This window comes from Phascolarctos cinereus, unplaced genomic scaffold, assembly GCF_003287225.1.
Source record: "Phascolarctos cinereus isolate Bilbo 61053 unplaced genomic scaffold, phaCin_HiC Scaffold_2;HRSCAF=192, whole genome shotgun sequence".
Taxonomy (NCBI): domain Eukaryota; kingdom Metazoa; phylum Chordata; class Mammalia; order Diprotodontia; family Phascolarctidae; genus Phascolarctos; species Phascolarctos cinereus.
In genome coordinates this window covers 167,593,280-167,619,175 of record NW_027555625.1, presented here as the reverse complement: position 1 = coordinate 167,619,175, position 25,896 = coordinate 167,593,280, and the positions used below count along the sequence as shown (strand labels likewise).

General features: G+C 37.7%; 1 long non-coding RNA gene across 1 annotated transcript; it reads left to right on the top strand.

Moving 5' to 3' along the window:
- Nucleotides 1–2,559: 2,559 nt before the first annotated feature.
- On the top strand, nucleotides 2,560–18,486 carry LOC110207276 (uncharacterized). Its single transcript, XR_002324115.1, has 5 exons — nucleotides 2,560–2,740; nucleotides 5,236–5,494; nucleotides 14,314–14,437; nucleotides 15,462–15,516; nucleotides 18,350–18,486. It is a non-coding gene; the product is annotated as an uncharacterized LOC110207276 (long non-coding RNA).
- Nucleotides 18,487–25,896: the final 7,410 nt, after the last annotated feature.

The window sequence follows — 25,896 nt, the reverse complement described above, 5'->3', positions numbered from 1 at the left end:
CATTATGAATTGGACTAGATGGCCTCTGAAATCTCTTCCACCTTGAGATCTCTGATGCTGTGACCTTTTCCCAACCCATAAGTACAGGCATTCTCAGAAGTTTAGTCCTCAGCCCTCTGTTTTCCATATTTTTCCCCTTTAATGATCTCCTCCATCTCATAGCTTTGGATCTGTTTTCTATGTGCCTGATTTCTGAGTGTATATATTTAGATACTAAACTACTCACTTTCCCTTAAATATACCTTGTGTATCTTACCATTGCACTATTGCTCACTCTCTTTCCCCAAATCTCCACCAACTAATTGCCCATTCAAACCCACCCATATTTGAAGGACCAGCTCAAGCATCACTTTTCTCTAACTTCTTTCAAGTCTCAACTGAAGTACTACCTTCTTCTAATTTTTTTTCCCTAATCTTCCTTAATTTTAGTGCTTTCCCTCTGAGATCATGGCCAATATGCCATATACATTGGCCATGATCTCAGAGGGAAAGTATATATATGTCTCTCATTCATATGTATTTGTTTTCATGTTGTCTCCTCCATTAAACTGTGACTTCCTTGAAAACAAGGTCTGTTTGTTTGTTTTGTTATTCTTTTTCTCCATTCTTTGTATCCCCAGGTCTTGGCACAGTGCCTGATGGTTAGTGGGTATTTATGCTTGATGACTTTATTTGCCTTTGTCCTTGAAAACTTCTCTGACTATACCTTAACCATGGTAATTTCTTCCTTCTCCAATTCTCATGCCAGTACAGAATTGTCACATGCTGTTTTATATTGCTCTCTTTTCATATATGCATGTTTAGTGTGCTAAACTAGATTTCACGTTCCTTGAAGGTTGATCCCTTTTTCTGTCCCTATCACAGTGTCCCTACAGACATTCAGAGAAGATTTCTTGATTGTTTTGAGCCAGAATGATTACCTAGGGCTGTTGTCAGTTTTCTGACATGGCTCTCTACACTAAGTTCCAGGGAATATTTTTTTTTAACCAATGGCTAGAGAGAGATACTTGACTGCTTGATGTCCACTGTCCAGATCTAGAGACAGCAGTGTAGACTGGCAAACTTCAAAGAATGAAACAAAACTTCAAAAGTACCTGGAAGTGGGTGTGGGTGTACTGGTGCACCATACAGATGTTCTCTCTTGGGTGCAGAGCGCATTTGAGTTGCTACAGAAGTCTCATTGGCTCTTCAGGAATATGCTATTAAGTTGAATCATCTTTCTCCTTAGAAAGTAAGCTTTTCTAACTCAGAATTCGGCTGTAGACTAAGGGAGGATATAAAAAGACAAGGTCCCCTAGTTTTTTGGGGGCCCAAGATCAATGTTTTGCTCCTCTGTTTCTTATTCTAAGTACTAACAGTTTACTCTTGAATCAAAATGCAACATACATTTACTAAAGGTTCAGCCTATAAGTCTACTTCTCACTCCATCCTAATTGCCTTTTTGTGTATAGACCACTATGTAGGAGATACACAGTTTAACTAAGACATGGTCCTTGTCCTCATAAAGTTTAAAGGCTAGTAGGATTTAGGAAAATTATTATGATGTAGAGTTATGGGCTGTTGGGTGGGCTGATGAGGAAGTCTAATCCTGACAGACATTTACAACTCTTTCCATGCATTCCAGATAGTTGAGGATGTATGAAAAGGTCTCTCTGACAAAGGGCTAGGTCCACCTTGTGGGGTTGCTACATGATCTGGGAAAAACACTGGTTATGGTTAATGAGCCACAGGCTCAATAGATAGAAACAACTTCCTTGTAATCTGTCACCCTCAAAAATCTATTATTTCCTGGCACTGGATTTTTCAGGGCAATGTTGACACCAAGGATCTTTGATACTGCAGTGAATATGAGATATATAGCTCCTACTGTGTCCTGGGGATTGTGTTGATGTCCTGGGGGTATGATAGATACACGTGCCAAATGATAAAGTTCAACAAATTCTTCTCCCCACCCCAGCTTATTATATGATCTGTTTCTATTCTTTCTACCCTTGGCACAGAGGTGATGAATATGTGCATCTCTGCAACACTCCCATCTTTAATAGGGGTGTAGAAGTTCAAGAAGTTTGATCTCTACACCAAGTCAGAAGGCTTGCTATATGTATCAGCTTTGGCCATTCTGCTAGGACCTCATTGACAAATACTGCCTTGGAACCCTCTGCTGACTGCTGATGATTTCTTTCCACCTGGGGCTTGGCCCTTGACTCCTACATAACCCAGCTATAAACATTTGTCTCATCAGTGAGCAGCCAGACCCTTCCCCTGCACACTTCAACCCACCCACATGCCCCTGATTCCATATTTCCTCTTTCCTCTGGTGTTGGGAATTTTGGCCTGGACTAATGATCCTTCCATGTCCTGGGGCCACTGTCCATAACCTCAGCTGATCTACTTTTCCATCCCAGAAGCAGCAGCAGCAGCATATGTGTCTTTATTATCTCTCTATTTGTTGATCCCCATGGAAAATCTCATCTTTGTTACATCATCATCATCACCAGACAGCAGGCACCTATCACCTTCCTGCCTTTCATCCTCACCCTCATTTCCAGGACCACCTGCCCCATAGGTACCAGCCCTCCAGCTGTACCAGCAGGGTGTTGACACTCCTACCAAGAAATAAAGGACTTTTAGAACCTGGGAAATGGGAGAAGGGAAGGAGGGAAATGTAAGGAGGACCAGTATGAAATGAAGTTGGAAAAAGGAAGATTGGTACTAGATTATGGAAAACCATAAATGCCAGGTAAAGGAACTTTGAACTTTACAAATTACTCAGCAGGGAACCTTTTGAACAGAGGGGAACCATGACTAGATCCATGCACAGGAAAAATAATTCTGTTAATAATATGAAATATGATGTATATGCTCTGGCTCCTCTTCCAGAGCCATGCTGCTATGTCTGCCCTAAGGACTCCAGACAGCAACCCTGGGGGATTGAAGTATCTTTACTATCAGTTCAGACCCCTCCACTGGCTGAGTTCACCACACTGTTAAGGGTCTGTGACTTGCACCTCAGTTTCATTTAACATGGAAAATCTGGTAGATTTTTTTTTTACAAAGTAATATTTTCTTTAAATATATAGCAAGAATGAATGATCCTTATTACCTCTGAGTACATAATCTCTATTATATCACCTCAGTTTGTGTGTAGGGGGACAGGGTAGGGCTCACAGCTTAGCTCAGTTCCTACATAATATGCGCCCAATTCAATTCATGTCTAGATGTGGCATGACTGTTAGATGAGTCTGCCTGGCTAGGACCTTGCATATTAGGCCTAAAGATTGCTCCTAGTTCTGCAATGCATGGATGTTGTGCGGGTTGCAAAATCCCCCCCTGGACTCCAACTTCTGGCTTTCTATGGCTCATTCTCTGTACTAAGTGTTAGACACTTCATCTAGAATAGAAAAAAAAAAGGGGAAGGCAAAGGACTGAGGCTCATCTCCTAGGGGCCATATGGCCTTAGAAGAGAAAATGCCTTTAAGGCCTTTCCCTTTACCACATGGTCCCTCACCAGATCACAAAAAAGTGAGTTGCCCCCGATAAAAGTGAAGCAAAGAGGTAATAGATGAAGCTAAATGGACTTTGTGGATGTCTTTGAAGCCACAGAGGCCCCCTTCGCCATATGGTTAGCTGACTAGGTACTAGACTATCTATACATGCTTCACAGTTGGAAGCAAGCTCTCTACTATTGTCCACACAGAGAGAAAGGTTCCATCAGCCAAGCTAGCTGATTACAACCTGCACAAGTTCCAGACCCCCATTAAATATAGAACGGAGGCAAAAGTGCAAAGGAGAGAGGAGAGGTAGCAGGCTTCATAAAAATCTGGAGAGGTGACAATGATGGCCTGGAATCAGGTGATAACATGGGCATAGGGGCAGGGACAAATGTGATATTGTGTTGGCAGAACCAACAGTATTTGGCAACCTAACTGACATAAGAAATGGGAGAAAGGGAAGACTCAAGAACATGGAGGAGTAGGTGCCAGTGCCATTGACAGAAAGAATGAAGTGCTAAGGAGGTCTCTTCTTGGGATTTAGGCCTTTTGTTTCATGGAAGTCTGGCCTGAGTTGATGCAGAGCTTAATAGGTTCATGAGAGTTCCTGAAGCACTGTGTGAATGTTCTGTTATTATAACTAATTAAAAGAGAATTAATAAAATGCTGAATACTCCAGGAGTGTAGTATAGAAAAACACTCAATAAGTGTATGTATATGTGTACGGGTGGTGATGGTGGTGGTGAGAGGGAGTACCTAAAATCTGAAGGTTCTCTAAATAAAATGGAATGGGAACCTTCTTCCATCTATTAACCCCAGCCAGTTTCTTAAGAAGAAGACCCCAAGAAAGGTTTAACTCAAAAATTCTTAATCTAGGGTCCACCAAACCCTAAGGAATTCATGGATCAATTTCGGAGGTGTATGAACTTGGAAGGGGGAAAAAGTAGCTTATTTTCATTGATCTCTAACCGAAATACAGCATTTCCTTTCATTATTTTTTTTAAATATTATTCTCAGAAGGGGTTCATAGATTTCAGCAGACTTCCAAACATACCAGCAAAACAGCTAAGGACCCCAATTTAAAGTCTCAAAGCATTGCTTCTGATTTGCTTATTGTAACTTTCTTCTGCCAGCTGCCTTCTCTACCCATGCTTGTAGATCATTTAGTGGAAAGACAGCAACTTCCTGAGTGCTCTGGTGAAACCAGAACCAGCAAAGAAAGATCTAGACTATTGGCCACAGTATCATGAGAACTGGTGAGGATGGTGAAGTTGCACTGGTAGAATCAATTCTGAAGAGATTCCAGCAGCATTCGGATCCCATTGCACCTAAAGTAGAAGCAGAGGTTTGATAGGAGAGCTAGAGTTAATGAATTACTTAGGGGAAGGAGGAGGAGACCATCCCCAAAAGATAGTTCCCATGTCTCTTGATCAAATTCCATTTCAAAAACAAGGTTGGCTCCTTTAAATACAGTGAGCTGGAAACATTTGTTTCATGGAGGTCTGGCCTGTGTGGATGCAGAGCTTAATAGGTTCATTAGAGTTCTTTAAGCGTTGTGTGATCATTGTGTTATTATAATTAATTAAAAGAGAATTAATAAAATACTGAATATATTTTGATTGGGTGGCATGTCCAGGAGCATTTAATTATAAGATTATGTAATCCTTTGTTTCAGGAGATGGAAAATGTACTTAGTGGAGTTCATTCTAAGAACATTTTGGCTTTTTTTTTTTTCTGATCTAAGAAAATGCTTAGAGGAAACAGGTAACTCTTTATTGGAGAATGTGCTTGCCAGAACTGACAAAAGATATGACTGAATCCAGGAAGAAATACAGTGTTTGAAGACAAAAAGCAAGGTCTCAAGGCAACAAATATCTGACACCTAGCATGAAACCAATGATGCAAGGAATTAAGGAATTCTGAAGGAAATACGAATCAATCACATCAATCAGTCACATTGTGTTTCCCAAAGGACAGCAGGCCACAAGATAGGATTAACACAGGTAGTGATGTTTTTGTTTCAATTTTATAGGCTATTAGAGCTAGAAGAGAATATTGGGGAGCATCTCACTGAACTGCCTCATATTAGGCTATAAGGAATCTGTGCTTGGAAGGGCTGGAGGCGGGGGTAGTCTGCTGTGTATACACATAAGATAATAACTAACAATAACCAGTCAGTGAATGCCAAATGAGCAGTATGGACAGTATATACTATCATAGCATCACAAGATTTTTGAGATGGAAGGGACCTTTTGTTTTATCTGGTTCAAACCCCAGAAGATCTTTTGCAGCTGGGGAAGCAAGCTTCCTGGACAAAGCATTGGCCCTACCCTTAAGGAGCTCTTTAATTGGTTTGCTAATATTTCCATTCCATTGACTCTTAAAGGCCTTTGTTCTGCTTAGAAATTCCTGATTTTCTTCCATGAAAGTAGTCTAACCACAACAAACAAAGGGAAATAACAGATTATTAAATCCCGGGAGTAAGCAGCTGTGACAAGTGATAAATATCTTGGTTTATGTAAGCCACTTGGTAAATAAACACTATATTAAAAGACAGAGAACAGTTACCAACAGGAGGGGGAAAAAATCATTGTGCAGTCCTGTGGTGTGGTGCAGGGGTTAACGCAGGGCTCTCTCAAATTTGATTATTGTCTCATAAGAATTCACTTGGGGTTATGTTATGTTTGTATGGAGATTGTGTGGCTAGTACCAAAGTTAATTCACTGTGGGTTGGTTGAAAAGTGGAATGTTGGGGCAGCTAGTTGGTGCAGTGGATAGAGTACTGGCCCTGAAGTCAGGAGGACCTGAGTTCAAATCCAGCCTCGGATCAAACACTTGACACTTCCTAGCTGTGTGACCCTGGGCAAGTCCCTTAACCCTAATTGCCTAAAAGCAAAAAAAAAAAAGTAGAATATTACTTCATTCATATTGCTAACAGAGTCATTATATTAGATCAAAGAGTGGAGCATATACCTAGGACTATTATGGGTTAATGGGAATTATGTTCAACTAGGTGGAGCAATGGGTAAAACACTAGGTTGGGAACCAGGAAAGCTCATCTTCCTGAGTTCAAATCTGGCCTCAGACACTTACTAGCTGTGTGACCTTGGGCAAGTCACTTAACCCTGTTTGCCTCAGTCCCTCAAGTACAAAATGAGCTAAAAAAGGAAATTGCAAACCACTCCAGCATCTTTGCCAAGAAAACCCCAAATGGGGTCACAGAGAATTGGACATGACTGAACAGCAACAAAGGTTCACCGAAAGGTCCCATACCCACTTAGTCTAACCCAGATGAATTAGAACAATTTGGAAGGATTAGAAATTAGAAGATATTTCCAGGCTAGACAAAGAATAAGTCATGGAGACAAACTTCATCAGGTAAAAACCTGATGAAACGATACTGGAGAGTTTAAACACTTAATGCAAACACTTAGCAATCTAACTCCACAAACCACATAACATATAAAGCCCAAGGAGGCCAAACACCCTCTAAAACACGTGCTTCAGTGTTGAAAGTTCCCATAGCAGTAACTCTACCTGAGGAGGCCAAACCTGGGAAACATCTGTTCAGCTGTGGAAGGAGAGGAGACCAAAAAGTGAAAGGGGAAATCAGAGACAAGTGGCATGAAATACAAGATGAAGAACAAAAGACCAAAACTCTAAGGGAGAAACCCTGGGTGAAAATCCTGCTCATAAGCTTATAAACCAAACAAATGCATGAGGAAAAATGACTAAAAATAAAAAGAATGAACAAATACATTATAAAGGAAAATAAACCAACATGCTCTGATATAAAGAGAATCTTGTTTATTCTACAGAAATCATGCAACAATGGCAAGGAGATACAAAATGGTTCAAAAGAGAAATAAAACCTCGAAAATAAATTGTTGAAAGAAATTAGAACTCAGAGATCTCAATGAAGATTTAGAAAAACAAAGAATAGGATAGAAAAAAATATATATATATTATAGAAAATCTCTCCAAAGAACAGATTCTGGAAGAGAGAATGACAGTTATGGAACCAAAAATAGAGAAATAGGAGAAAATTTAGCAGAAGACAAGTGAAAAACAACAACTTAAAACACATAGGAATTATTTTTTATTGTTATTTTTATTACTGTCTTTCAAAATCATATTTATTTCTTAATATATCAGTAATCTCTCCTGACAGCAAGTAATACCTTGTAACAAAGATTTTTAAAAGAAATTAAGAAAACATAACCCACACAGCAGCAATGTCTGAGAGAATATGTAGCATTCCAACTTCATAGTCCTCAATTTTTGCCTTGAAGGAACAGAGGCATACTAAAAAATTCTCTGGATCCAAGTGTGGACATGACAACTACAAAACTGTCATCCTTTTTTTGTTCGTGTTGCAACTTATTCTTTTCAATTATATTGTTTTTGTCATGTTTGTCAATAGCTATTATTCACATGTATTCATATTAATTCCCTCTATATCTTGAATATCAGATGCTTATCGTAGAGATTTGGTACAATTATTTTCATTTCCCTTTTTATTCAAACTGTATTGGTTTTATTTCTGCTCAGTCTTTTCAATTATAGGTGTTGGAAATGATCTATTTAGCTTTTTTAACTTACTCTATCCTTTGCTTGATTAGTACCTAACCTAGTACTCTTCCATATTTTTTTTTTTGTAGTGTGACCTTCACATACTCACTTTGAACTCAAAGTGTTAAATGGTGTTACATACTTGTCTAAAGAAAATATTTGCCAAATTGCTTCCTGGTTTTACCAGCAGTTACTATAATGTAGCTATTTTTCCAAAGCAATTTGTATTCTTAGATTTATCAAATATTATATTGTTGAATTTGATTATTTGTAATTCTTATTTATCTAGTATGTTCTACTAATCTTCTTTTTTAGGAGAACTAAATAGCTTTGATGAATATTGCTATATAATTTGAAGTATGGAAGTGTCATCCCACTTTCATTCATATTTTTTCAATTTTTCCTGAAGATTCCATTAATTATCCAAGTGAATTTTGTTATTATTTTGTCTAGCTCTATAAAATGATATAATTCATTGATTTTATGATTTATAGAGCACTAAATCTATAAATTGATTTAGGCAGTACAATTATTTACATTATGTTAGTACTGCCCATACTGAATGAATTTTATACTCATCAAACTATCTGACCTTAAAAACAGAATGCACAGGGGTAACCTAAGGATGACAGGTCTCCCAGAAAAAGAAATAAAATAAAACATCCTACCTTAAAATCCCTGAATTCCAAAGGAATGTACAGAAAGCAAATACTATACTGAACTGCCCTGAACTTTTAAAAACAGACAACAAAGTGGTAGATCCAATCCATAGTTCACTGCCAGAGCAAAACCTTATATTTAAAACTCTGGTAGTAGTTAAATGACACGATTTTAGTAACAATCAAACAACAAATTTTGCAAGCATCCAAAAGAAAGACCATCAGTTTTGAAGCAACATTAATTTGAATAACCTAGGATTATTCTGCAGTTATAACAAATTGGAGAAGAAAGTGGAATAGTATATTGCCCAAAGCAAAGGAGGTTAAGCTCCAATCCAAAGTAATGTATTCTACAAAGATAAACCTAACTTACACATTAGGAGTCTACTTTCTCAAAAATGCTATGTTCATCTGTATGAACTAGGAGCATATGTTATCTCAGAAAATAGGGCTGTATGAATCCCCAAGGACAGTCAGTATATATGGTGATGATTATAGAAATAGAGATAAGTAACTTGGCCTCAGTAGTCTTGAGTGATTGCGGTGAGGGCAAAGGACTAGGACCAGGCTGTACAAGTAGCAACAAAAAAGCATCTCTTATCACATAACTTCCATTTGACATAGATCCTTTCATGAACTGACATTTCTAAAACTGAGTTATAATAGAAAAAAATGAAGAAGTAGCTAGGTCTACGAAAGAAATAATAACAAAGGTAGCATAAAAGAGGGGATTCAAGTTTGGTCTTCTAGCAACTCTACCCTCATGAGAAATAGAGATAAGTAAGAAGGAACAAGTAAGTTCCCTTCCAGCTAAAAAACAAACAAACAAACAAACAAAAACCTTGTAATTTTATGATAGTGCATACTGTTCATACTGCTCATTCAGTAGTTACTACCTGCTTCTTGTTAATTTTTGTCTTAAGCATGTACACCACAGACTACCCTCACGTCTCTCTCCCAAGCACAGATGCCTTACAGCCTAATGAGGAGCAACTCAATAATTTGGTGGAGATTAGAACTGAGAATAGATTAAAGGAGGAGAACTACAGAAATTATTTAAGAAAGAAATTATGTGATCTTAGATTTGGAGCTGGAAGTCACCTTGAGGCCATTGATCCCAATTTGTCCATTATATACATGAAAGCATAGAGATGTTAAGTCTTGCCTGGGTCATATAGCCAGTGTATATTTCAATCAGGATTTCAATTAAGATTTTCTTGACTTTACATCCAAATGAACTATTCACTGTGTCACCTAACTGTCCCTAGATTTCCAAGGAGAAGAGTCAAAGGAAATGAAGAGAAAGAAATGAAAGAGAAATGAAATTAACAAATTAAGTAAATTAAAGTAACTTCAGATGGTGGGAATCTATGGGAACAAAGAAAAATAACTAATCATAATTTATTCTTCATAGGATTTTGAACCAAATTTTGTACCTCAGAAGTCATGTAATTTACAGATGAGAAAACTGAGGTGAGGTGGCTTCATTATACAGGTAACAGATAGGATTCAAATTTAGCGCCATCAACTCCAGATTCTGTGCTCTTTCCAAAGCACCGTGTGTCTATCCATTTTACACATAAGGAAATAGATGTCCAGTGTGGAAAAGTTACATTTCCAAGGTTACATAAAGAATAAATAGCAGAACAGATTCTCCGACTCCAGAGCTAGGTTTTTTCCCTACTATAGCACGGCTTTATCTGTTTGAAATTTATATGCTTTTGTGAACATGAATATCAACCAACTTTTCAAATAGGTTCTAATTGTGGTAGCTCATAGACATTTTGTATAGTCCTTCCCTTAGCCCAGGTGAGATGAGTAAGAAAACAAATGAAATTCATATCTTTTAGCATTTACTTGGTTAAATTGCTACTCAAGACTAGTACCAGAGGGCAAGACTGTAAGTATCACTCACTAAGAATGTTTTTCTTACGCTTCTACAGAAGAAAGGAGATAATTTTACTTCATTCTAAACTACTGGGTGTAAAAATCTGAGCCGGCTAGCTCCACAGTCAGGAAGACCTGGGTCTGAGTCCAAAGTGGACATGTATTGATTGTGTGACCCTGGACAAGTTGCTTAACCAACTCTTGGTGTCCCCAGGGAATTCTCTAAGGCTATGAGGGGCAGAATTACATTGATAGAAGAAGTTCCTCATGTGGAGCTTAATTTGGCTTTAGAAGGTTAAAATGATCATGGTGAGGGCAGTAGGGTCATGAGACTGGGCCTCATAACATGGAGCAAATCTCATCACATGACACTACTTCCATTTGATGTAGCTTCTTTCATGAGCTGATGTTTCTGAGAGTACACCATAATGGAAGAAATAGAGGTGAAAGTAAAATCTATAAATGGAATAATGTAAACAGAGGATCGAGAAAGTGGTTCAAAAGTAAAAAAACAAACAAACAAATGTCTGTTTAAAAATCCCAAAACATAAGTGACTATCTTAGAGACAGCATTTGCCTAAATGAAGTCTACCTAAACTCTGGCCTCTTTGTGACTTGATATAGGAGATCTGAAAAGTCTTAGTGCAACCCTCAGCTTAAAAACTTATGGAAGTTAGGGATACAGAGTAGTTTCCAGCTATATACAAACCATATCCCTTTAGTTTCACCTTTCTTGCAGAGGATTCTGGCTCCTTCGGATGCCTTTCAAATCCTCTATGAGTTTACATTTACACACAAACTAAGTTGGCACCTTAACAGATGCTATTTTGGTCTTAGAAAGAGAAGCTGATAAATTTCCTGTTGAGAATAACCCATAACAAAATACAGCCCCAAATATCAGCCAAATGCAGCTCTGAGTAATGCCTGAAAATGAGAAGGCCAAAAGGAAGGAAACTTCAACAGGTTTTGATGTCCAAGTCTGACTCATGAGCTCGTTGGGATGGTAGGAGTCTCAAATAGTATCCACTCCTGTTTTGCAATGAGTTAAAAGCTGTCTTGTTTTGTGAGTTTGTGGGGGATGGAGATTGGAATTCCATTAAAAATAAATAGGATCTCGGCCTTCCCTCACCACCCCCCTCACCTCATCAAGAAATATAATGAATAGGCAGTGCTTTTACGCTTCAGCCTCCTGACTGAACTAGGCCACTTAAAGCCAAAAAAATTGGAAATGTCTTAACATGCATTAATTGCTTAATAGTTGTGTTGTCTGTCTGAAAAGGGTGGGGCAGGATTTAAGTTGCTTTAATGACTTTAAATTTTCCCATGGTAAAATATTTGTGATTTGGTTATGCTATAATTAAAGTCTTATATAAACAAAGCATTTGGAAACAAATTAACTAGTTTCCTTGGGAGAGAGATTTCTGGTAAGCTTGGGCCAGAATGTTTCTTCCCTCTCAGGAGGAAGCCATTGCTACTCATCCTCCTCCCCACCATAGCAACTTTTGACCCTCTCCTCTGCCTCTTTAGAGCTCCCCTAGTCTGCCCCTACACTTTGCCTTTGTTATAACAGTAAATATATGCATATACATATACACACATACACAATACAAATACATATACATGTGCACATACACACATGCATATAATCTTACATAATGTACTATATATTTATATGCATGTATATCTGTATCTGTATGCACACACACAAATGTAACCAGAGCTGAGATTTCACTCTGGAAACTCCAGAAGATGAGGAAACTCCCGTTACCAGTGCATATTAGCACCTGCTCTGTAGCTAACTTTTTAATCTTATTCTTAAGCTTAGGGAATATTTTAGGCACCCCAAGAGATTCAATGAGTTTACTCAGAGTCACTCAGCTTTTAAGTGGCAGAGATAAAGTATGAACCGAGGTTTTCTGATTCCAAAGCCATCTTTCCATCCACTAACATACCCTACCACATGTTTAAATGCTTTTCAAAAAAAATGAACAAATGATTTGAGGATGATTTCAAAACATTCTAAACTTTAAAGAGAAAGTATGGACACATTGAACATAGGACGGTATGGACTCTTTGAATCAACAACACTTACTTTTAAGAAAAAGCCAAGTAGAAGAGCAAGATCTGGCTTGCAAAACCAGCTGATCAAATATTTATTGCTGCCTCAGAAAGAACCTTTGAACCCATGCAGTCATGCCCTAGCCTAAAACTTGTTTCCTTCAGGAGGATGTTGCAGACATTTGAGGTTTTCCCCTAAACTGATTCTACTGCTCCACCCCAGTGAAAAGTGTATCTTTGGAGGAATGTGTCATGTAGGCAGACACCACCACCACTGGATTTTGGAATCTTTGCACCGGGGTGAAACCCCAACCTGATAGTTACTTCCTGAGTGACCTTGAACAAGTCATTTCTCAGTTTCTTCATCTGTAAAATGAGAGAGTTTGGACTAGTAACTAGTTCACCTCTAGGGTTCCTTCTAGCTCTAAATCCTTGATTATGTGACTCCACACCCTTCAAGAAAGACTTCAAGAGACATCAGTGGTTTGGTATGTTTTTCAGAAGATCATAAAAAAAAATTTAAATTGGAAGATATCAGTAGAAAAAAATCAACTCCTTGAAGTTCAAGGCTCTTCTATGTCCTTAATGGCCAATCACAGGGCCTGACATATACCCAGCAATTAATAGATATTTGTTGAATTGAATGGAATTACTTGCTTACTTTATCAATGACTGAAAAAGAGTAAATGACTTACTGAAGAGAGCAGTTAATTAAAATTGATCTTTTAAAAATTGTTTAAGGGAACAATATGGCATTTTTCTAGTTTTTGGCATTTTCCACTTTGTCATGTTCTGGGATGAGCTTATTAATCATGTTTGTTTGTCCTTGGGAAAGCAACCACCTATTTTTTAAATGGAAAATACCAACTTAAAATTTCTTTTCTTCAAGACTTTTCCTAGTATAATCTCAATTTCTCATTTGAACCTCTTCACCTTTGATGCTTCTTTGATTAGATTCTGAGATCTCTTCTTTGGCCCATAGACATTTCCCCCCTTATTCTAGATCAAGCCTTTTAAACAACAACAACAACCACAACAACAACAGTATCACATAATTGAATGCAAGAGGCAATTAGAAAATTATTCTAGGGTACTGAGAAGAGTGATATCAATAATACTACAATAGCTTAGGTGGTCAGTATTCTTATTCTGAGAGTTGACACTAGGGAGAAAATTCTGTAATTGCCTTCCATGATATATTAGCTTCAGAAGTTAGAGATGCTTCCATAAGGCTTTCAACTTTCATTTATGATCATAGCAACCGAGTTTGAAGAGATATTGGAGGACATCTAGGAAGCCCCTATTTGAAGGGAAGTCTTTTCTACAGCATAGTAGAAGACTGTGAGCTGGTTATAGCAGTTTCTGTGTCTGGTACAAGATTTGCTTTAGGAGCTCAAAGACAAATCTGCATAGCTTACCAGGTCTATAGGTCCTGGGAAAATAACAGAGACCTTATAATCTACAGCACAGAGGTACTCTGGGTTGCTAGAAGGTCCCTATGCTGGGGTGAAATGAAATAACTCTCTCTAGGGGGCCTAAGACCATTCTGACTCCTTAATGCTTTCAAACTCTGAAAGTTGGGCTGAAGGACAGGAGGTTTCAAAAAAGGCTTATCTAATAGCCATGTGAATTCTCTTTATTGGCAGCAATGTCCTCATTCCTATCCCATGAATATTACTACTAATGATTGGTTGCCACCTTGACATTGCATTTTCTCATCTTGGGATGAGAAGGAAAGAATGAAGTCCCTGAACCAATCTCATCTAAGAAGTGAGTATCTAAGAAATGGGGGGAAGTAAGGCTCAAAAAAGATCATTTATGTGATGTACTTCCCAAACTTTGAAATGTTATATACATTGTTACTATTATTATTATTATTATTATTATTGTTATTATTATTATTGTTATTACTAGAATAATGGGGGGGTGGAGATGACTTAGCTTATCAACTGAGTTATGAGATCAACCTAGTAGAGGCCTTGAGGAAAGGGGTGATAGAAATGAGAGGATAAAGGAAGAGAATCAAAAGGAGGAAGGATTTGAGGGAAAAGTATAGGATTTAGGACCCAAATTTACAAATGAAGTATTCTAGACACTGGGGGTTAGGGCAGAGGAAAATTGGAAGGATGACAGTAATGGGATATTTAGGAGGAGGGAAAGGAGGAGGTAGTTAGCCTGGTAGAATGAAAGATCCTTGAGGGCAGGGACTGTCATTTTTATCTTTGTATCTCAGGCACCCAGCACAGTGCCTAACACAAAGTAAGGATTAAAAAAAAAAAAATTCTTGTTAATTGAATGAGGAGTCTAGGGAGAAGAGATTGGGTAGAAAAGAGGCATGTAGCACAGTGACTGACACAAAGTTGAGGTTAATAAATGCTTAATTGATTGAGGAAAGAATCCAGGGAGAGGAAAGTAAAGGAATTTGGAAGAGAGATTGAGCTCTAGTCCTAATAGAGGTAGAGGGATGATGGCAGTAGGAATTCTATTTCCCTGCTCAGGGACTGATCCCAAAGAGCAGGCAAGGGATAAGTAAAGGAACAAAGGGAGAAGTGGCAATTACCTGGAACACAATCTGCCCCCAGGAGTTTTATATCTTCTTTTACCATTGACCTCCCTTACTTTTTACCTCAGCTCCACCATTACAACTTCCTCCCTCCACTGACCAATTTGAATCAGATGTTCTTAATCTGGAATCCATGAACTTGTTTATTTAGCATTTCAATAATTATATATCAGTATAATGAGATTCCTATGTAATCACATATTCTATTTTATGCTTGGAAAACGTTCTAAGAAGGGGTCCATAAGTTTCATCAGACTGCCAAAGGAAGCCATGACGCAGCAAAAGGGTAAGAATCTGGACTAAATCTCTAATCTAGACTAATCTCTCTACTAAAATCTATGGTTTATTGGAGCTGTTTCCTTAAGTTCTAAAAGTGAGAGAGAGAAATATATTCCAAGTGCCCCAAACTTCCCAATGAATTAGATAATTGATTGAATTGATATCCCTAAGCTACCAAATATTGGTTTTCTCTCTAAACTGAATAAAAGATGTTGAAGGACTGGGACTATTTCTTCCAAGTCAAGTTAAACTAAGTCAATAAACATTTCTTAAGTATTTACTATGTATCACGATAGTAAGTGGGGATACAAAGAAAAGCCCAAACACTGTGCCTTTAAGAAGCTCCCAGTCTAACAGGAGAGAATATAGGAACAAGTAAATGCCAACAAGATACAAACAGGATAAATTGGAAGTAATATCAGAAGAAAGGCACTAGATTTAAGAGGAAATGGGGAAAGGCTATTGCTTACATTTCTTTGAATCCTCACAATAGCCTCTGGCTCATAGAACTTTAGAGCTGAAAGGGATGAGACCAGCTACCACTGTGCTTTGCAAATTAGTAGCCAGTTAATAAATGTTTGTTGAATTGAATCTTATCCAACCCCTCCTCCAGCCCCCCTTAAACTACCAATGAGAACCTGAAACCAGGGAGGTTAAGTGACTTACTGTTAGTGGCTTAACATATCTATTTAGAGGATACAGAATAGTTTCCAGCTATACTCAATCAGTATTTATATAATTTCATCTTTTCTGCAGAGCAGTGGTTCCCATTGAGTGGTCCATGAACCCCACAAGGGTTTGTGATGATGCTCCAAAGAGTTTGTGATAAAAATTCTCTTATGATATCATGAGCAATAAATAATTACAGAATATTACAAGTGGTATATTAAATTACCTTGTAGTGCACAATACTTTTTTCTTTCTTTTTTTGGTTGAAAGGCATTCATGGAACAAAAAAAAGTTGGGACCACTGCTATAGAGGAATCTGGGATCCCATTCAACTTTTCAAATTTCGCATGCTTTTCTGTATAAATGAAAATGGCAATTTGGAAGATATTATTTGGGTACCTCCTTTGGTTTTAGAATTCTTGGACACATATGGTGCTGGAATCTGTCACTTCTAACCAGTCTCATGGGCTATTGTATGAGCCTTTATTTACCTGACCAGTCACTGTCCTCATTACTCACTTGTATATGAGTTCAACCATTGAGCTTCACAATATTTCAACTCTTTGGTTACTTGTGTGAGCCAAGCTGCATCCATTGGCTCCACACGTCCTGTTTCTTTGATTATTAGTCTTTGAAATATCTTTCCAATAGTGATCAGTTTTGGAGACCTTTTCTACCTCCTATTAAAGGGTAGCTTTCCATAACTGCTAGAGTTTCATGGCTTCAGTAAGTCAAAATGAGTTTACCCAATGCCTGGCATATAATAGCTTCTTAACTATCAGTTGATTGACTGACTAATCCTTAGTTTCCTTCAAGACTCACCTCAAATCCTGCCTTCTGCAGGATGTCTTTCTTGATCCCTCTTCTCCCCCATCCACCCTGATCCCCAATTTCCCCCTAACCTCCTCTTCTTCACACATCCCTAGGTTCACCTGGTTTGCCTCCTCTCTCCCTGCCTCTACTAGTGCCTTTCCTCTGAAATTATCTTCCATTTGCACTGAATTTATCTTTTTTTTTCTTTTTTGGTGAGGCAATTGGGGTAGTGATTTGCCCAGGGTCACACAGCTAGTAAGTGTCAAGTGTCTGAGGCCAGATTTAAACTCAGAACCTCTTGAGAATATATCTTTGATATACATTTATTGCATATTATCTCTCTCATTAGAATATAATAATAAATACCAGCTACTGTTTATATAGCATTTCCTATGTGCCAGGCACTGTGCTAAATGTTTTACCATTATTATCTCACTTGATCTTTATTACAATTCTGGGAGGTAAATGTTATTATTATCCCCATTTTATAGATGAGGAAACTGAGGCAAATGGAGATTTAAGTGGCTGCAAGCTAGTCTGGGATTTGAACTCAAATTTGAACTCAGTTCTCCCTGGCTCCAGGTCTGGCACGCTATCCACTGCACTACCTACCTGCCCTTCACATAGGGGCAGAGGGCAGGGAAAATGTTTTTGACTTGATTTCTTTCCTTAGCATTTAGCATAGTGCCTGACACATTAGTAAGTGCTTAATAAATGCTTATTAACTGACTAATCACTAACAATGTTACTATTAGGACACTGGTTTCTGGGGAAAATGCTGTTAGGCCTAGGTCCCTGGATGCCTGGAGAATTAGTATTGGGTCAAGAGAGGAGGAGTCATCTGTCTTTCCCTTCAATAGGCCTTTTATATTATCCTTAGCTCATTCTGCTTTCATCATAGGAACATTAAACTCATTCATCAACCCTTATTCAACAGTGACAGGTTTAGTAACCATTGTCTAAGCACCACACTTAGCAATGATCTCTCTGGGGATCTGGAGTGCCTCAAAACTTTTGATAGCTGACCCAGCATGGCAATTACATCATTTTTCTTTTCCATTTACCTTGTCCAGAGTCTTTGCCTGTTAGAGGGCAAAATTTTCTGAATGTTGTCATTATAAGTCAGTAGGGATCCTTCAAACAAATAGTGCTTGTTGAAGCTCAAATCCCATCATTGAAAATCAGTTCCTCAGTTATCAGGTACCCATGTTGCCTTTTTATGAATGTACCATTCAACAAAATATATATAGTACAACACTCTAGAAAATGTAGGGTAAAATTTTATCAGAATTAGGCGGCTAGAGTGAGACTTAGAATGGATTTCAGAAGCTATCTAGTCTACTTCATTCATTTTACAGGTGAAGAAACAGAGGTCTGTGGAAATTAAATTCACATAGAGGGTAATCATCGGAGGTGGGTTTGAACTAGACACACATATGTGTTTGTTCCTTAATTTGCCAAAGTTAATAATAGAGAATGCACTAATTGGGCGAAAGTGGGAAACTAAAGCTTGCTGTCAAATTAAAATCTAGGATTGAAGCTGAAAGAAAAAAGAGTGCTCAAAAAATTCCTGCTGGTAGCATTGGCTAGACCCAACAACAGCCAATCCCGGATGCATTTCCATAGATATGCAACATATACTTTCTTCACTCTAGTTGTCCCATTTGTGTTATCTTCTTTGCACATGACCTGATCCCAAAGGAAGACCCATAGAAATATAATAGGTATATTATGCACAGAAGTGTACTGGTAAATGTGTAACACCCAGCTCTCTGAAAAAATAATGGAGGACACACTTTTAAGTTTAGTCTGCACGATTAATATTTTATCCATTATTTTCTTGAGTCTAGAAATCAACAAAACAATAAACTAAACCCTGATTTGTTTGGTTGATTTCTGAAGTATAAATTATCATGCTGAAAATTTAACAATCATCCCTCAACAGAGCCAGAGACAGTCTGCACTGTCAGCCTACTCCTGGCACTTCTCTCTATTCCGGGATCTTTCTTCAGGTGGCAGGAGCAGTGTAGGGAAGAGACAAAATATGTTTAATTTGAGTTTCTATCCTCTGCACATAGAGGAGGCAAATCACCAGAAATAGAACAATGACATATGATCAGTCTTGTGGTGGGAGAGACAGAGAGTGAGATAATAACTCACTCTCTGAAGTCATCTCCCCAGAGAGCTGCCACGTACCACTTTGGGCACACCTCTTTAGGCTATTCGTTGTGTCCTATGCTGCACTTCTGAGGATCACTGAGAGAAGGACACATTTTATTTCTTCTGGATCAGCTCTTTCCAGGCTCTACCTCCTCCAGTGGCAATAACAGCTAGCTCTGTCTCCTAACCCTCAGATGCTTCAGGTCCTCCTCTGCCTCTGTCAATGAGAGCTAGCCTCACCCCCTCAGCTACCCCTCTTTCCTGAAGCCCTCCCATGTGGTCACCTCAGGGTCTTTCACTGGGGGCTAGAGGAACTTTCGTGTGCTTTTTTCTTTCGTTTGCTTCAGGTGGGTGCTCTTTGTCTGACTTTAGTACTCCCAGACCATATGTAGAAAGTATGTATACGTGTGGGGCTGGGGAGACTAGGGGAGGATGTTGTTGCTTGTTTAGAATTTGCTCTTTCAAGGTCAGCCCAGGGGCAAGGGCCAAGTCCCAAGAAAAGCATATGCCAGTGACCCTCCCTGGCCTAGTGTGTCAGAGTACATGAGAACAGGAGCAACCAGTACTGCGGAGTTTGGCCTGGGCAAAGATCTCTTCCAGAAAAACTAGGCTTCCATGAGTGCAAGATAATGGAAGTGTGTGAAAGGAAGTTTCTTAATGATCAAATATGGGTACAAGCCATGTGTCCCAAGAGGGTGAAGAAAAGATGATATTTACTAAAATATTCATAGCAGCATTTTTTTTTTTGTGGAAGCAGAGTACTGGCAACAAAGTAGCAGCTTGTCAAAATGGAAGTGTGGATGAAAATGTGTTTCAGTCATTTTTCAGTCCTGTCTGACTCTTCATGACCCCATTTGGGGTTTTCTAAGCAAAAATATTGGAGTGATTTGGCATTTCCTCCTCCAGTTCATGTTACAGATGAGGAAACTGAGGCAAACAGGCTTAAGTGACTTGCCCAGGGTCATACAACTAGTAAATGTCTGAGGCCAGATTTGAACTCAGGAAGATGAGTTTTCCTGACTTCAGGCCCTGCACTCTATCTTCTGCCTCACTTAGCATTACTATGTAGCAACACATTAGGAATATGAGGAATTCAGAGAAAAGTGGGAAGATTTGTATGAAATGACAGAAGGTGAAATAAACAGAACCGAAGGAGCAAAGTACATACTGCTGACAACAATGTGACTGAAAAGAATGTCAAGGTCTGTGTGAAATGAAAAACCGGTAACAGACCCAGAGAACAGATAATGAAAGAGGACTTTCTGCTCTTGACAGAAGGACAGGGGACAACTAGGGCCCAGTGGTTACTACTTTGTTGGATGCAGTGACTTTGTGGGGTGTTTTGCTTAACTGTGGTTTTTTGTTTGTTTGTTTGCTTTTGGTTTTGGTGTTTGTTTGCTTACCAAGAAGAGTTCAATTTCAAAAGGAAGGAAGGGGTGGTTCCCAGAAATGACTATGTTGCAAAAACAAAAAAATCAATATTTATTTTTTTAAAGTATTGTATGTTGGGCTCCAGAATGCGCAATTGAAAGGGAAGTCAAGAGATTAAGGGGAACAGCAGGATTTAGCTGGTTGAGCATGGGAGTAGGGGGAGAAGCATTAAAGGAGGATCATAGTAGAGCTAGCATTACAAAGGACCTCAGAGGTCAACTCCTTCCACCTTCTCATTTTATAGGTGAAGAAACTGAGACCCAAAGAGGTTAAGCTCTTGCCCATGGTCATACATGTCGTGGCCATTAGAGTCGGGATTCAAACTCAGGTTCTATGACTTTACTCCTCTTTCTACTCTATGACAGTCTCAAAATTCTATTCTATATCTGACTCTCACAAACAACAAAGAACTAGTGGCTGAGGTGGAAATCATGGGAGTATGGTAGGGAAATGATCACCTCATCTAGCAAATTGAGCTCAAAGGAGAAGAGAGCCAGCTAAGTTAAATCTTGAGAGAATAAATTTCAAAGGCCTTAAAGAAAGACCAAGGACAAAAATTCTAGAGGGAGTTTAAGACCAGGAGAGCTGGGAGATTCTTGTGTATGAAATTCTTTTTTTAAAAATTTTTTTTAAATTTTATTAATTGATTTTGATTTATCAACAATCACTTCCCTATGCTTTTGAGTTTAAAATTTGTCTCCCCCTTCCTCCCCACCACCCTCCCCAAGATGGTGCACGATCTGATATAGGCTTTACATTTACATTCCTATTAAACATATTTTCACATTAGTGAAGTTGTAAGTAAAAATTAAAACCAATAGGAGGAACCATCAGAAAGATGAAACAAAACTCAACAAAGGTAAAAATAAGTGATAGCAATTCGACTTCCATAGTTCTTTCTTTGGATGTGGACAGCATTTTCCATCCCGAGGCCTCTGGAGATGTCTTAGATCCTTGTAATGCTGAGAAGTTCAGTTTAACAATATTAGTCATCACATAATGTGGCTGTTACTGTGTACAAAGTCCTCTTGGTTCTGCTCATTTTACTCAGCATCAGACCATATAAGTCTTTCCAGGTTTTTCTGAAGTCAGCCTGTTCATCATTTCTTATAGCACAATAGTATTCCATTACATTCATATACCACAACTTGCTCAGCCATTCCCCAATTGATGGGCATCCTCTCAATTTCCAATTCTTTGCCACCACAAAAAGAGCTGCTATGAATATTTTTGTACATGTGGGTCCTTTTCCCATTTGTTTGATCTCTTTGGGATATAGCCCTAGAAGTGCTATTGCTGGATCAAAGGGTATGCACATTTTTGTAGCCCTTTGGGCATAGTTCCAAATTGTTCTCCAAAATGGTTGGATCATTTCACAACTCCACCAACAATGTATTAGTGTTCCAATTTTCCCACATCTTCTCCAACATTTATCATTTTCCTGTTTTGTCATGTTGGCCAATCTGATAGTGTGATGTGGTACCTCAGAGTTGTTTTGATTTGCATTTCTCTAATCAATAATGATTTAGAGCATTTTTTCATATGACTATAGATGGCTTTAATTTCTTCATCTGAGAACTGTCTGTTCATATCCTTTGACCATTTATCAATTGGGGAATGGCTTGTGTTCTTATAAATTTGTCTTAATTCTCTTATATTTTAGAAATGAGGCCTTTATCAGAGAGACTGGTTGTAAAAATTCTTTCCCAATTTTCTACCTTCCTTCTAATCTTAGTTGCATTGGCTTTGTTTGTGCAAAAACTTTTCAATTTAATGTAATCAAAATTATCCATTTTGCTTTTCATAATGTTCTCTATCCTGTTTGGTCATGAATTCTTCTGTTCTCCATAGATCTGATAGGTAAACTATTCCTTGTTCTCCCAGTTTACTTATGGTATCAGCCTTTATATCTAAGTCTGAACCCATTTTGACTTTATTTTGGTATATGGTGTGAGATTTGGGTCTATGCCTAGTTTCTGCCATACTCTTTTCCAGTTTTCCCAGCAGTTTTTTTCAAAGAGTGGGTTCTTATCCCAGAAGCTGGGGTCTTTGGGTTTATCAAATAATAGATTACTATAGTCATTGACTACTGTGTCTTGCATATTTAACCTATTCCACTGATCCACCTCCCTATTTCTTAGCCAGTACCAAGCAGTTTTGATGATTGCTGCTTTATAATACAATTTAAGATCTGGAATTGCTAGGCCACCTTCCCCTGCATTTCTTTTCATTAGTTCCTTTGATATTCTGGACCTTTTGTTTTCCAAATGAATCTTGTTATTATTTTTTCTAACTCTATAAAATAATTTTTTGGTAGTTTGATTGGTATGGCACTGAATAAGTAAATTAGCTTAGGTAGGATTGTCATTTTTATTATATTAGCTCGGCCTACCCATGAGCAACTGATGTTTTTCCAATTATTTAGATCTGATTTTATTTGTGTGAAAAGTGTTTTGTAATTGTTTCATAGAGTTCCTGGTTTGTTTCAGGAGGTAGACTCCTAAATATTTTATAATGTCTACAGTAAGTTTAAATGGGATTTCTCTTTCTATCTCTTGCTGTTGGGCTTTGTTGGTAATATATAGAAATGCTGATGATTTATGGGGTTTATTTTATAGCCTGCAACTTTGCTAAAGTTGTTTATTATTTCAAGTAGTTTTTTACTTGATTCTCTAGGATTCTCTAAGTATATCATCATGTCATCTGCAAAGAGTGATAGCTTTGTTTCTTCTTTGCCTATTCTAATGCCTTCAATTTCTTTTTCTTCTCTTATTGCTAAAGCTAAGGTTTCCAGTACAATATTGAATAACAGTGGTGATAATGGACATCCTTGTTTCACCCCCGATCTTATTGGAAATGCTTCTAGCCTGTCCCCATTACATATAATGCTTGCTGAAGGTTTTAGATATATGCTATTTATTATTTTAAGGAAGACTCCATTTATACCTATGCTTTCTAGTGTTTTTAATAGGAATGGGTGTTGTATTTTATCAAAAGCTTTTTCTGCATCTATTGAGATGATCATGTGGTTTCTGTTGGTTTTGTGTTGATATGCTCAATGATGCTGATAGTTTTCCTAATATTGAACCAACCCTGTATTCCTGGTATAAATCCTACCTGGTCATAGTGTATTATTCTTGTGATAATTTGCTGCAATCTACTTGCTAGAATTTTGTTTAAAATTTTTGCATCTATATTCATTAGAGAAATTGGTCTATAATTTTTTTCTCTATTTTGACTCTTCCTGGTTTAGGTATCAACACCATATTTGTATCATAAAAAGAATTTGGTAAGATCCTTCTTCACTTATTTTCCAAATAGTCTATATAGTATTGGATTAATTGTTCTTTAAATGTTTGATAGAATTGGCATGTAAATCCATCTGGCCCTGGAGATTTTTTCCTAGGGAGTTCATCAATGGCTTGTTCAATTTCTTTTTCTGAGATGGGGTTATTTAAGTATTTTACTTCCTCTTCTTTAATCTGGGCAATTTATATTTTTGTAAATATGTATCCATTTCACTAAGATTGTCAAATTTGTTGGCATATAGTTGGGCAAAATAATTCCTAATTATTGTTTTAATTTCCTCTTCCTTGGTGGTAGCTTCCCTTTTCATTCTTGATACTAGTAATTTGGTTTTCTTCTTTCTTTTTTTTAATTAAATTAACCAAAGGTTATCTATTTTATTGGTTTTTTCATAAAACCAGCTCTTAGTTTTATTTATTAGTTCAATAGTTTTCTTAATTTCAATTTTATTAATTTTTCCTTTGGTTTTCAATATTTCTAATTTGGTGTTTAGTTGAGGATTTTTAATTTGTTCTTTTTCTAGTTTTTTTAGTTGTATGCCCAATTCATTAATCTCCTCTTTTTCTATTTTATTTATGTAAGCATTTAGAGATATAAAACTTCCCCTAAGAACTGCTTTTGCTGCATCCCATAGTTTTGGTATGTTGTCTCATTATTGTCATTCTCTTGAATGAAATTATTGATTGTTTCTATGATTTGTTGTTTGACCCAATCATTTTTTAGGATTAGATTATTTAGTTTCCAATTATTTTTTAGTCTATCTTTCCATGGCCCTTTATTACATATAATTTTTATTGCATCATGATCTGAAAAGGATGCATTTAATATTTCTGCCTTTCTGCATTGGATTGTGAGGTTTTTATGCCCTAGTACATGGTCAATTTTTGTGTATGTGCCATGTACTGCGAGAAAAAAGTATATTCCTTTCTATCCCCATTCAGTTTTCTCCAGAGGTCTATCATACCTAACTTTTCTAATGTTCTATTCACCTCCTTAACTTCTTTCTTGTTTATTTTGTGGTTAGACTTATCTAGTGCCAAGAGGGGGAGGTTCAGGTCCCCCACTAGTATAGTTTTGCTGTCTATTTCTTCCTGTAACTCCCTGAACTTCTCCTGTAAGAATTTGGATGCTATAATTTGGTGCATATATGTTTAGTAATGATATTACTTCATTGTCTATGGTGCCTTTTAGCAGGATGTAGTTTCCTTCCTTATCTCTTTTGATTAGATCTATTTTTGCTTTTGCTTTGTCTGAGATCAGGATTGCTACCCCTGCTTTTTTCGCTTCAGCTGATGTATAATATATTCTGCTCCAGCCTTTTACCTTTACCCTGTATGTGTCACTCTTTTTCAAATGTGTTTCCTGTAAACAACATATTGTAGGATTATGGTTTTTAATCCATTCTGCAATCTGTTTCCATTTTATGGGAGAGTTCATCCCATTCACATTCACAGTTATGATTACTATCTGTGTCTTTTTCTCCATCCTTTTCCCCCAGTATTGGTGCTTTTCTTTCTCCTTTTTCCTTTCCCCCTTCACTAGTGTTTTGCTTTTGACCACCGCCTCCTTCAGTCCCTTCCCCTTTTATTATCCCTTTCCCTTTTCTTCCCCTTTAGTCTTACTGCTTCTTCCCTCCCTTCTTTCCCCCTCCCTTTTCTTTCCCCCCTCCCTTTTCTTTTCCCCCTCCCTTTTCTTTCCCCTTTCCCTTTTCTTTCCCCCCTCCCTTTTCTTTCCCCTTTTCCCTCCTACTGCCTATAGGGCAAATAAGAATTCTATACCTAACTGATTATATTATGCCCTTCTTGAGCCAAATCTGATGAGAGTAAGGTTAAACAATGCTCCCCCCCCTTCTTTCCCTCTGCTGTAACAGGACTTTGTGTCTTTTTCTATAATGTAATTTACCCTTGTCTGCCTCCTGCTTTCTCAGTACATTTTCTAAGATCAGATTGATGCACTTATTTGGATCCATTTAACGCACTTGATTAGATTTTTTTTTATCATTACATCA